The sequence below is a fragment of the Poeciliopsis prolifica genome, unplaced genomic scaffold (genome assembly GCF_027474105.1).
Source record: "Poeciliopsis prolifica strain line A6 unplaced genomic scaffold, Auburn_PproV2 SCAFFOLD011, whole genome shotgun sequence".
NCBI classification, from domain to species: Eukaryota; Metazoa; Chordata; class Actinopteri; order Cyprinodontiformes; family Poeciliidae; genus Poeciliopsis; species Poeciliopsis prolifica.
The window spans coordinates 7,581,737-7,595,641 of NW_026562386.1; the positions used below are offsets into that span (position 1 = coordinate 7,581,737).

The window sequence follows — 13,905 nt, forward strand, 5'->3', positions numbered from 1 at the left end:
TGATGGCAGGTGATTTTAAGTCATGTGAACCTTTTTGGGTAGCATGCTCTGCTCAGTAATTTTATTTTCAAGGACCTAAGATCCTCCTCATGTGATCTGCCCTTTCCCACATCAAAAGCTTCAGAGAAAATCTGTTTAATAAATAATTAAGAGGTACCATGTGCTCTAATTCAGGTTCAGTGGACGACAAAATTAGTTCAAATTGTCTTCTAAAAGATGAATTTCCTAATGTTATAGCCTACTGCTCATGTGATATATTTATTGTTCTATTTCAAGCCTTTCATGCTAATGTTCTTTTTATTTTATCTATGTTAGACTGGATTTGTATTTATATTGTTGTTGATGGTTATATGCTAATTGAATCTGGGAAAAAGTCACAGTATTGTCAGACAAATTTAAAAACGGCATTGTGGATAAGTTAATTTGAGCATTCAGTTTTTTGAAATGATTTGTTTATTTTTAGTACATATTAAAGAGTTAAGATAACCCACATGTTTTATGACCAACACAACATGATGCATAATAGCAATGGAGAATGAAAAAGTCAGGTGGTTTTCAAAGTGGTTTTTAATACAAATTAATAAAGTATGATGTGTTTGTTGCCTCCCAGTACTCAGTTCTCCCATGCACTGTAACATTTCCACCTAACTGAAACATAAAGTGCTCTGCAAACCTCCCCAACAAGCTGCATGCAGGTTACAAATGTAAACACCTTGTTTCTTCTCTGCTGCCGCCCTTTCTGCTCACTCCATGAATGGAGCTGAACAGGGGCGAGGTTGTGTTGGAGGGCTGGATTTGTCTAATTGAATTAAAAGCTTGTCTTGCTGTAAAGGACCCTGACCCATCCCCACCCCCAAACCTTCTGGAAGGATGGAACTAATCACTGAGAATCTGCCGTCCCAGGGAGAGTCGACCGGCTGCCTTGTATAGAAGAGAGCTCTGTTGTGTGTCTGCTTGTGAGGAATACCACTATACCAATTATGGTGTTTGTAATTGTGACTGTGTGGTGTTTAATATCCAAAGATTGCTCATAGCTAAACCTCATTAAGCCGTGTGCCTGGATCCTTACTGACCTTCTGACCGGCTTGACCTTTCGTCCTTAAATGGAAAGGCCATGTAACAACTAAAACATGAGTGTGTGTGTGTGATGCAAAGCAACAGCTGTTCTCCAGATGTCCTCAAATGTCCAAAAAAGGAGTGTAACATGATATCCTAAACCTACCCTCAGATACTATGCATTGTGTTAATATGTTAATATGATGCAACTTTTTTGTGATTCAACTTTCACTTTAAGATATCTATTATAGGAAGAAATAAGAGCAGTGGCAAAAAGTACTTAATTATTTATGTTGGACAGAGCAGAGATGATGTCATGGCACTGTTTCAGAGAACAGTCACAGTAAAATAGGGTTTTTACTAATGTTTTAAAACAAGAAATGCTTATGACATTGACATTATTTTAGCATGTTATATTTGCAAATAACATGACTTGGATAACAGAAATCTGAAGTCGCTGTGCACATTGTGGAGAATGTAGATCTTTATCTTGGCTTTTGTGGAAATTGTGAAACTGACGGCACTTTGAAGTCCAAAATATTTCCCCAACCAACAGAATTTGAAAGTTACAAAGCACAATTGACAAATTCATGTTAATTGTTTCAGGCTAAATAATTACAATTTCTATTAGAAGTAAAATATTAACTGCTTTTAACCATACTGCTCTGTTAACCCTTCCTGCTGTCTACTAAAAGTTTTGCTCTCGCTTGTTCTTTTGCAGCTTGATTGAACTGCAGACACATATCGATGTTTCATGGATAGATCTCCTTTTTACATCTCTCCCTTCATATCGTTACTTTAAATAATATATTAATAGCAAACTAATTTCCTATTAATTGTAATTGTTATTACTGATCAAACAAAACTTTAAAATGAAATGTAGATAAAGAATCTTTAATGGCTTCACAGCAGGTCACTGTGAACACCCCATTTTTGTATAAAAAGTTTATTCTCTATCATGTTCCTGCAAGATTAATCTTTTGCCTCTTGATTCAAAGTATTTATTTATTTATTTTTTGCAGATAAGTTCACTTTGATCACACATATACAGTGCTGGGTTCTGATTTTTGACCCAAAAGTTCACATGATCTGCTTCACACAGACAGTTCAGAGTAGGAGGGTTTCAGTAAGTTATTTACTTTTTCTTTATAAAATACATTTGATAAGAAATATTTGCCTACTCATCAACAGTGTGAGTTTTATTTCCTTCTTTCAGAATTTTCCCTGAAGACGGGTGTCTCCCAATGGGGATGTACCACCTCCGTTTCATTCATGAAGCCCAAAATTAGCTAAACCCATTTAGCTAATTGAATATCGGGGTCTGGTCCGCTACTTCTCTTGATGCTGTTGGGGGACACGAGCAAATGAGTTGGTAGGCTTCAATCAGTCAGGAGTGTGCAGTGTGAGGCTCTGCTGTGCCTTTCTCATGATTTAGAAGATGTTTTTCACTTGCAGATAACTAGACAGAGACGACGTGCTTCTAAGGATTCCTTCTTTTCTGAATTGCCTCAAAAATGCAAATTTTACCTTTTAATATGTGAAGTGTTTTTGTTTTTCTTTTTTTTTTTAATTGGCTTTACCAATAGACATGATGATGGTAATGTGATGTCTGGGACTGCTTTGCAATGTCTTGGTATCAATTTTTACGAGTTGCTCTGAAAATGAAAGTCTGGACATGAATACAATTGAAATGTTGTGGTGTGACCTTGAAAAAAGCCATTTTTAATGGAAAACCCACCAATCTGGCTAAATTAAAACAATTTGGCACCAAAGAGTGAGCAAAATTTTATTGCTAGTTTTCACTATTGCCTGATGACAGTTTCTGTAGCCAAGGGTAGCAAAACCAGTTGTTACATTTAAGGTGAAGCTACATTTTTATACAGGGCTATATTGGTTTGGATTCTTGATTTTTATTTTTTTATTTTTTATTTTTTCCTCTTGAAACTGCATTTCGGGTTATCTCGATCTATAAATTTGTTGCATCTAGAAAAAATCCACAGTAATGTACGTTGTGAAAGTCATGAGAAGCAGGATAACCTCTAATTTCCTCATGCAAACTCATCAAGCTGGTTATTTATTGGCAGAATGCAAATTTGTTTGTACAAATCCTGAAAGCTAAAGAAAAATATGCATAAACAAAGATGATTCTTCAGGTTTGTGAGCAGCTGCCATTGATCAGAGTTTGCCTACCAGCAGCAAACTTAGCACTCAGCCTCCTTTAATTGCAAAAGAGCTGCCTAGTTGCAACCATGTTTGGGCAGTAAATCAGCTGAAGATAATGAGCCTCCGCTGTAGTTTTTGCTTCATATGTGAAATGTCACATCAGAGTACCTGCAATTCAGCAATGGATTTTATTGTCAAACACTCCAGACACTCATTTGCAGATTCTCTGTAATTGATACATGTTGCCCCTTTGGCGTGTGTGTAATCCAGCTGTGTCGGTTCTGTTTGATGTTGAGGCATCATGGTGGGCAGTTTTATGAAAGACTCCTGTTTGGAGCTGATGCAAGATGTTTCCCAGGCACCTTTTTTTTTGTGACTTGTTCCCACTTTGCCCCCGTCTGCACAGTGTGATTAATGAAACTGCAGGACGGAAGAAACAATGAATTCCCGAGTGACAGGCAAAGCTGACCAGCTGTGATCTGCTTCACCGCAGGCAATGCTGGATTGTGAAAAGGGCTTTCATGCTTAATTACTCTCCTTTAATTTTTTTTTTTTAATTTGGCAGATTTTATCAACAGCAACATGTCCTTTTTTTATTGTTTTTGTTTTCTGAGGATATGGACCATGGAGGTTTTGTTTTTCTGCTGTTGCTGTTTCCATGCTTTGCAGGGTTGGAGAAAGGAATTGCAAGAATGCAAATGTTTTCCAAGTTCTGTGAGGTAATGTTTCTGTCACAGAGCGATTTTAATTTCAACTGTGTTATTAGATTCATTTCCTTTTATACAATCTTTTATATTTACTATATTATCTTTTTAAAAGTACTAAAACTGTTGTTTGATCTATGATAAGTTCTGCTCTTATGTCCTGGAGAGAGTTTAATAATTAGCTTTGTAGAACCATACATTATCACAGGATATGAACAGTGGTGGGTCCACTTAAGAAAAACTCCATGTACTCCAGGTGATATAATTTAATCAAATTTTTCTCATGTGCTGGAGGATCAGACCACATGCCTACCAGTGACTGGATAATTCTGTCAAATGTCTTTTCCCATTAATTTAAGTCCAGACTCTTCTGACTACATTTTGCACACCTGCATAGTACTGCTGTCAGATGAATGCTGTGGTGTGAAGTACTTGAACATAGGTTGTGTTTATATCAATGACTTATTTAATAGATAAACCCTTTCTACTAATATATAAACCGTTTTTGTTTCTTAAATACATATTTTAACAAGTGCCTAAATATTTGTCTTGGATTTACTTTTCACATGTTCAGAATGAGTGAACAAAATTGCAAATTAAATTAAGTTAGGACAGAATCAAATTACATTTTAAAAGCAGTGCTGGGATTCAGATCTTATGAAAACAAAATATTTAAGCTCATTTCTACAATATCAGACATCTGCTTACTGGTCTAATCAAAGCTGGACTTTTGCTGTTTCGGTTTGACAATCTTAAAACATGTACTGATTGAGTACATAGGTTTGTCTTGAATGGCCTGATGGTGCAAGATCAGATGAACACAGAGTTTGGCCAAGCACTGCAGTCCTTTCTTTCTGCCAGCAGCAGCTTCTCAGACACATCTAAGCATGCTTTCATTCAACAGAGGCCTCCATTTGTTTAAGCTTTTTTCAAGAGATTCCTCAATTTTATGCCTAAGGAGAAACAAATGCAGCAATTCAGAAACCATATCTTGATTTTTGCCAAAAACCTAATTAAGGCATGATCTACAAATTAGATGCATTCTTTGTTCAAAGCACTAATTGCATTATTTCAAATGCAACTGTATTTTTATTCAAATATATTTAAGGTGAATTTGACTGAATCATATGTGCAAAAAAAATATTTTCATTAAATAGGCTTCTCTTCATTTTATGTAAGGTGGAAAGTGTGATGGAAGTGGCCCCATTTCCCATTTAACCAGCCTGCATTTAACAGCTGGAACTCATCCAAAAATGCCTGACTACTGAGAAGTGTATTAAGCTGATATGATGCTGTGGATTCTGTTTATTTATTTTTCATTACCGCCTCAGCAGAATTTGATACGTCCAAGTAAAAGAACGACAACAAAATGAAATTTCTTTTTAGGCTCTTGCTATTGTCAACAAATTGATGATGCTCAACAGACAGGTCTTTGTTGTTGCCAGTTTCCAGAGCCAAGCTTCAACTGAATTGCTGCACCAGATTAACAATGGTGACTAAAGTGCTGCTCCTTAGTCTCATCCATTCATCTCTGTTTTCTTTTTATATCTTTGCTCTTTGTTGCATTGCTTTATAATTTTAAATAATTAGCTGTGATTGGGATCCTTTTCACCATGCCAGTAAAATCAAATGAATTAACTGAATCAAGTGGTGCATAAACTTGAAAAGACAATGTATTTATTCAAGTTCACTTTGGAAGATGCGGAAGTCTGGAGAGTCTCCATCTGTGATAGAAGCAAAGCATCCAAACAATCCACATTTGGAGCATGTTTTACTTGTCAGCATCATTCCTCTTTCCTGTCAGTGCAGAGGCTGCAGCTTGTGTCATTTCCTCTGGCTCTGGGAAAGACGCTTTACTATCGGGGCAGGTACGATAAACTACACTGCTCATTGGGGAATGTTATGGATGTTGACATTGGTTATTCCTGTCAAATTTCAAACTGTGGCTAACTGCAACAAATATGAAATTCTTAGTTATTATAGAAAGGTGACTTGAACAAAACATCAGCAGTTTAAATTTTCAATGACTAGAGGTGAGGTTTCTGTGCCCTCATTACCAGAGCAGATTGCCCTGTCGCATTGTGTCCAGTCAGCTCGCCAGGGACCACTCTAGCTCTGACTAATATGATCAATTTAAGACATTTGATTGAACAATTGGTGTTATAATTGTATGCGCTGCTTGTTCTTTATAACACAGAAAAGTCAGAACGGATTTTTCAGTCTTATTAGCCTACTTGTGCAACTAACCTGAAACCCTAAACAACTCTGCTTTGATGAAATCTTGGTACTTGCTCTCTGTTGGATATTTCTGATTCACTGAATGTTTGCGTATCAGCCAAAACAGTATAACTATATCAGTCTGGCTAAATCCCTGCTCTTAAAATGGAGGAAAAGTTCAGTTCAAACACGCCTAATTGCTTTGAGCCTGAAACAATCTCGGATGTGGGCTTTGAAATGGCTCTAACAGAACAAGTTGCTAGTTAGAAAGTTACAGTGGGGCAGCAATACTCTACATGTAGAAAATGTACAGAGGAGGTAAAGTTGTGCAATTTCTCATTTAACATAGCTAGATCTTTTTTTTATTACATATGAAACAAAGCTAAAAATCTGTGGACAATTTCAAATCTTACATTTTTGTAAATTTTTGAAATATACAACAGTGGACGATTTTCCATTTTTGTGTGTATATGTTCTCTGCCAATTGCCTTTAAATTATTCCTGGCTGGAAGGCCAGTTGGGATATGTTACTGTGAAGGTTTTGGTTTTTCGACTACTGTTTTTTATGGTTCGTGTTGTTTTTTTTTTCTTCCACAGTATTCAGAAGAGACAAATCTGATTTCACTCTGTGTGTTCCCCGGTTAACGTAGATCCTAACTTTGACTTGTGTTTTCTAAAAAGGTTCCAAAACAGAACTATTTAAAGCTTACAGGGATTAAAGATTGCTTCATTGAGTCTTTTTGTTATCTGCTAAAACTCCTGTGTGAACCAGACATGTCTTGTCCTGATGAAAAGCAATTAACTTATAAATTGTATGTGCTTCCTTAGTCTTCCTTGGAAAATGACTAACTTTGCGTCTTCACTCAGAAGAGTGTGACCTGGTCGTATTTCTGTAAATGCATCTATTCATCAGATATGGATGGCGTTTTTGAGTTGATCAAACTATGAATTGACTAGTTCTGGATATACATTTTACTAGTTATTTTGCTTTAACTACATCTTCGGAGCAATGTTATCTTTGTTTAGATGAGGCGGTGATTAACATCTTCTATTGAAAAAAAAGGATAAATGTGCTTTTTGTCTCAAATGTTTCACCGTTTGTTTTTCAGCTGTGAAGATCAGCAGAAACCCTCAGACTGCATTTTCCTCAGCAAAAAGGTAGGAAGCAGTTAATAATAACACATGTTAGATGAGAATGTTACTGGAGTTGGATAAACTTGGAAATGTCACTCCAGATGGTCTACAGGCTCATGGATGCAGAGTTTCTACAGACATGTGATTGCTGAGCAGAAGTGTAAAATTTCACATATGCATACCCAAAATAAAGCACTTCCCTGAAAAGTTAGGTCATTAAGATTGCATTAATCATCATGGTTGGCACAACCTCTATTTACCGATATGTACTGCTAACAGTAAATGCTGTCATTGGTAATGTCCTAACATGTAGGATGAGTGTTGGCCGAGGAATCATATGACTACTGTGCTGCTATATGGATATTTACTGTTAAAGGGTTTGGGCTTTTACATTCTGCAAGCCGTTTGTGTTTCACAGTTTGGTTCATATGACTAAAGTTTTCACAGGCTGGATGATGTATAAAGTTAGGACATGTTGCCCTTAACCCATCTATTGCTGCACACTGCTATTCAGCTGGCTAAGAAAAAAACTACTACACTTGCCTCATGCTTTCAATAATGGCAAAATTAATCCATTTGAGAGCATTTCTAAACGGGAAAAACACAAGTAATTATTGGGTGAAAATAAAAGGAGCACCACCCAACACTTTTAGTGTAATTTCTCACAGAAAGAGAGTAAGAGTTTATGCCATTACAAATATGTATGCAATTAAAATTGATTACTGTGACTAAATGGTCTTTAGAAGATGAGTACATTTTATCAGTGCAGATGTGATCTTATCTGTAAGAAACTATAATAATTGTTAAAAACACAAATGAAGACCAATGGCTTTTCTATTAATCACGCATATGCCACTGTTTAGATATCTGTCTGACAACAATGTTGCTTTTCAAGCTGACTCGATGAGCTGATTTTCAGAGGGCAATTAGTTGTAAGCATCTGGTGCCCAGCTTCTCTGTTTCCACGCTCCGCTCCACAAATGACTTTACAGTCGCTCTGTGTTTTAGTTTTGCAGCAATTAATGAGCTTGGATGTTGATTTGCCTCATGCTGCGCTTCAGCAAACAGCTACATCTCAACATAACTGTGCATGCTTGAAGTCCTAAATCAACGTGATATGGCTGTAGGTCAGAAGGTGGCCTTTGCAGAAAAGTTAGAATGCAAATGATCTAATACATCCCTTTATGGACCTGCTAAAAATGGTTAATATGCCACAACTCATGTTAGTTCCCTGTGCATTTAATACTTAATCTTCTGTGTTAAATGGTGAACTGTGTTAGTTCAGTCACAGCTTTCACCAGATGTTCCTCGTCCATCCAGTTGATGGTCAGGTCCAGCTTCTCACATTAATCCCAATAAACCTTTCAGAGTTACTGTTCTTGTATTAGTCCAAGACAGTTAACAGCGGTACATTTTTGTGTCCTTAGTGAGAGTGATGTATTATGACATCATTTAGTGTGTAACGGTTTACACACTCCGTCTGGGAAGGTTTCCAGCTTGATGGCTGAGGTGTATTCCTCTTTGGGCAACAACTCAATCTCAGAAGAGGTCTGTTTTGGGTCACATATTTCAGCTTTGTTGAAAGCTATTTTCAACTTGTAACGGAGCTTAGAGATTTCCAGTAATATGACTAAGGATATACTTATGGATATACTTATGTTGAAATAGTTCATGGTTGTTTTTTCATCCAGTTGACGACAGACTTCACTCACTGTAGTGTCTGTACAGGCATGCTCACGTCCGACTGTGACCAGATGTTTTGGAAGTACTGAGTCATTGAGCAGCATCATTTGGCGCCACGACCAGATGTGTAGATCTGAGCAACGCTGAGCTCAGTAATGACTAAGGTGACATCACGGTTAGCAGAAACCTGCCTGTTTGTGGAATGTCACCATTTTTTAAAATAAAGTTTCCACTGTGCATATAGGATGACATCAGGTATAGTGCAGATGTGTCATTATTCCTGAGTGAGGTTGTGACGTCGTGTTTAGTATCAGAGGAACCACAGGATGATGAGGTGCCTCATCAGAGGCAGATCTCTGTGGTTTTTACTCGGTCTGGAAAAATGACTGGCCAAATGCTGCAACTCTTTCATCATTTCACAGCAGTTTTTTTTCCTCGACAAGGCATTTACTGGTAAAGCTTTGTCATGACTCCTGATGGGGGATCACTGAAGTATTCACCACCTGTTTTTATTCAAGGCAGAATAGCAGAATGAAATATAGGTGAAAAGAAAATACACTGGTTCTGTTACTGGCCCCCAGTCTTTTGCTGTAAGCTGTCTCTGCATCATAGTATTTTTGTGCATTTCATTGGATTTATTTACAATTAATTTTAAACTGCAGTTTAATTGTGCTTGGTCAGAATACTTCAGATCATCAGCTGTAGATCTCTGCAGCCTTTTGTTATTTTGTAAATCTGTTTACATTTTAACCTTTACTCTATTTCACAGATCTACTCCTCAAACCAAAACACCTCCTTTTTTTGTAGAGAAATTTAGTTTGCCTGTAAAATCATAACCCAGTCCCTGTAACTTCACATTGTTTTGTTGCTTAGAGAAATGTTTAACATAAACACTGTTCAAATTAAACTACTGTAATGATTTCATTTGTTTTATTTATCTGCACAAGCTACCACATATTTCTTCCAGAACAAAAAAAGATTTGTCATCTATGAATGACACAAAAAACTGCCTTTCATATTTAACTACTGCATTGTTTGTCTTATGTGAGACAGTTTTGAAAAAATAAAACAAAGGCAATTGTTGGAAGAAAATTTGCTTTTTATTTTTAAATCAAAAGTTCTAAGAATGGCAAAATGGCTTCTAATTCTGACATTTGAAATCTTAAACTTAAAATAGGCAAAATGTTGCTTGATTGTTTTCCAAGAAAAAAACCCAAACTTGCAACAAATATATAAAACATATTAAAAGAGGCAAATATAATTAAGTCAATCACACCTTTAGGACGTAGCGATCAATCCATCCACCTATTTTCTTCAGCTGATATGAGTTTGAGTCTCAAGGACAACATATCTATCTGGGAATCCTGGTGGTCCCTCATCCTACCAACATCATCCAGGTCATCCTGGTCAATCCAAGGCGATCCCAGGACCGCTGGAATTTGAAGTCCCTCTATCAAGTGCTGGGTTGTCTTCGGGTCTCCTTAGTGAAATGTGCTCAGAAAATCTCCAAAGGGAGATGTTTTCTTATATGATGAGGCACAACTATCAAACTATGCAGGACATTAACGAAAGAAATCTCCTTCGCCAAAGTCAGAATAGTATTTTCAGTGGGAAGATTATGACTTTCTGAATGCATAAAGTGAAAAACTTTGACGAAATGGGATCATAAGCTTAAATGGGGGGATAAATGAACATTACAAAATATTTTCTTGGTCCATTAACTGTCTTTCTCTCGTCCTGTATGCCAATGTTTTATGAGAATTGCTCAATTTATTCAAACCTAATTCATTCTGAGATGGAATGAAGCTTTGTGGAATAACAGGATATTCAGAATAGAAGTGAACAGAAATCTTTTCTTTTCTGCTGGGTCTTTCCAACAAATGATCACAGACACACTCTTAGAGATATGTTTGTGTCAGATCTCAATGTCTGAGTGGTCTGTGTCTTGTGTAATGTTTCTTACCTCTCTGTGATGGATGGGTGTTACATAGCCATGCAAAGAAGAGTTCAGAAAGTTCACTGAAGCTTCAGGTAAAACTACGGCTGAATACATGAATGCTTTTTAGATGACACACTCATCCCATTATGTATGTAACTTGATGTCTATAAATGGCTGAATAATCTGAGGGACACCTGAGTGAAACCATTTTTTTTGTCTCATGCTGCAAATTGTAGTATTAAGGATCTGCCATATTTTGTCTTATGTATTCTGAATTTTATCTGGGTTTAATTTAGTATTTGCTTCAACATCATTTGACATTGATTTTTTGCACTTTATGAACTGGCTTTATATTGGGCAGAAAATTTAGTGGTATAGAAACAGTCTGAAATCTAATTTGCTAAAATAAGGAAAACATGTATCCAGGTTCCCTGCACTTCAAAAATTTGGAATGCCGATGTGAGGAAATGCTCCATCTTTACGTGTTTGTGCAGCACCGATGTAGACTTTGTAGCTGTACTGTTTCTATAGGGTTTATATTGTATCTCTAAGCTGCAACAATTTTCTGAACATCAGTGGAGAGCAACCTTAGTTGGAAATCATGTTTTACTACATAATCAAATGCATAAAAAGATGATTTTGAAACATTATTTCCAGGGCTTCTATGTAGCCTTGAAAAGTATGGAAATTATTTTCTATGCTTGAATAACCTAAAAAAAAAAAAAAAGAAAGACTTTATCTTATTCCATTGCCTGTATTTGTTATTGTTTGCCACAACACAATTCCAGTTTTTGTCCAACTGCTATTGTTGACAAAAACATCAAAAAAGCAGTTTTATTGTTTTTTTGGGAATCCAAATTTCTATGCTTTATTTAGAAACAAATTGAGGGTTCTACTTTTTGGAAATTTGCTAAATAAGGCAATTACCTTTTGTAAATATGAGTCTAGGGACAATTCAATCCTGAATTAACGAATCAAAATTTTTTTATATGCCAAGGAAAATATAAAATGAACTTTTACTGATCTGCCTTATAAGAGATTCACAACAATAAACCAGATAATAAAACCAGCAAAGGCAAAAGATTTACACAAATGAAAAGAGAAATTTGAAGAAACCTTGTACTTACTTGGAGCCATGTGTTATTTGCTATCGAAACACAGGACAGCTATACTCTGGTGTGATGGACAAACTTTCAGCATCACTTCAGAATCAAACTCTGTGTGAATTCACTTATATTTGCTGGTTTCTACATTCATTCATGGAACAGCATAACCACAGAAATCATCTGGTTTGTGCAGCTTATTTTTGTGCTGGACTATTATTTCATTCAAGTATTTTAAGAAAGGTTACTTGACTTACACCCTCTTTTCTCATTGGTTGTGTGTCGACGTTTGGCTGCTTAGTCCAGAAAGTGATATTTGTGTGGATGACTAAGCTCTTGGAGCTGGTTGAAGGTTTGCACTTGGAAAGTGTCCCCAAGCACTCTGTGCGCGTGTGTGTCTGTGTGCGTGTGTAGGTGTGTGCGAGTGTCTTATGGTGATGTAGCTGCACAGATAACATCATGTTTTGACAGTCTCTGTGCTAGAGGCAGCAGCTAATAACCAGTGTAGAGCAGGGAGATTGAACTGAGGTGATGATGTTAATTTTATGTGTTGGGGAAATTCCCTCATAAAAATTCAACTTCTTTGCTGCTCTGTTTTCTAGGCTGCTACCATTCACCTTATGAGTTGTTTATGATATTTTACTTGTCATTGATTCCTTTAATTGTTTAGTTGAGTCATCAGCATCCGTGCATGTGCAAAATTGTCAGATATATCAGAATGATTAGTAAGACATGGGCCATCACTCTGTCTCAAGTGCAGGGATTGATCTGTAAAATGGGTTTGTGGGCTGCATGAAGCTGAGATAATTTCACAGATGACTCCTGCAAATCTTGTGTAATTTGACATTGTAATCCATAAATAAATGCAGCGGCAGACACTGTTTGATCGCTATTGTTTTCTCATTCGTCTGTCCTCGTGAAAAACACCAGATAGTAGTCGGGTTACAACCAGAGTGTGTTACCATGGTGATCTGTGGCTGAAGACATCATTTAGTCACTAAAAAGAAGGTGCAGACTGATTCTACGTTTTGCAGAAAACTACAGCCTTCATGGGGGCAATAATGTCAGACTAAGTGGCTGCTGTGTTGCAAGGTTAACACGAATTGAGGGTTTTTACATAGTTGTTACATTTAATGGAGTCAATACATTTACTCATCCACTTTTGATTACTCTTCTCCTGCAGTTGTGGCTCTAGTTTTCTTCATATTGAAATTTTAAAAAAGCTGGGGTTCATATATCTGCATGTTTAATGTATGAGGGTATATTGTGTTGAACTGTCAACAGGCTTTGCAGTGGACTAGTGGCACTGTTTTCTCCCTGCATGAAACCAGACCCTTGCATTGAAGTTGCTGTTGACAGAGGTGCATCACCTGCCTACTGCTGTCTTTCTCATTCAAACAAGTATAAATGCATAGCATACAAATTGTGCATATGCAAAAGATGCACATGTAGACCAAAACATTTCCTGCTACCCAGCCTGTTACCTGACTCCTCTGGCCAGGCTAGTAATTATGCAAAACATCTTCATTTCTTTGTTCCCTGTCATGTTTTTGCCTGCGAAGCTATAAATTCATCCCACTTGACTGTGACGTGTAATGATCATTTAAACTCAACTGTGCAGTAAAAGCCCAGGGAGAGGAATGAACCTTAATTATTAGTCAAGTTATTGAACAAGAATTAGATAGTAATTAGATTAAAAATAGGCCCTACTGCAGCGTGTTGCAGCGTATTGAGGCACATGGTGAAAGTTAAGCAGGAGTTCGGTGTCACACCTTCCTCTGTTCTTCATCTCCCTGTATTCCCCACAGTCTCCTCCTCCACCGCCACCACACAAAGTGTGCCGAATAGTGATGACCTCACTCAGAACCGTGCCGGATTGGTCTTGTGTGACTAATACTGTGTGCTT

At 37.0% G+C, this 13,905-nt stretch overlaps 1 protein-coding gene across 1 annotated transcript in view; it reads left to right on the forward strand.

The window, feature by feature from the left end:
* tln2a (talin 2a) overlaps window positions 1-13,905 on the forward strand; it is a 78,362-nt gene that overhangs the window by 15,233 nt on the left and 49,224 nt on the right. Inside the window, exon 2 of the mRNA XM_055036480.1 lies at window positions 7,250-7,298. The gene's annotated coding sequence lies outside the window, so the exon portion shown is untranslated. The remainder of the gene's footprint in view (window positions 1-7,249; window positions 7,299-13,905) is intronic.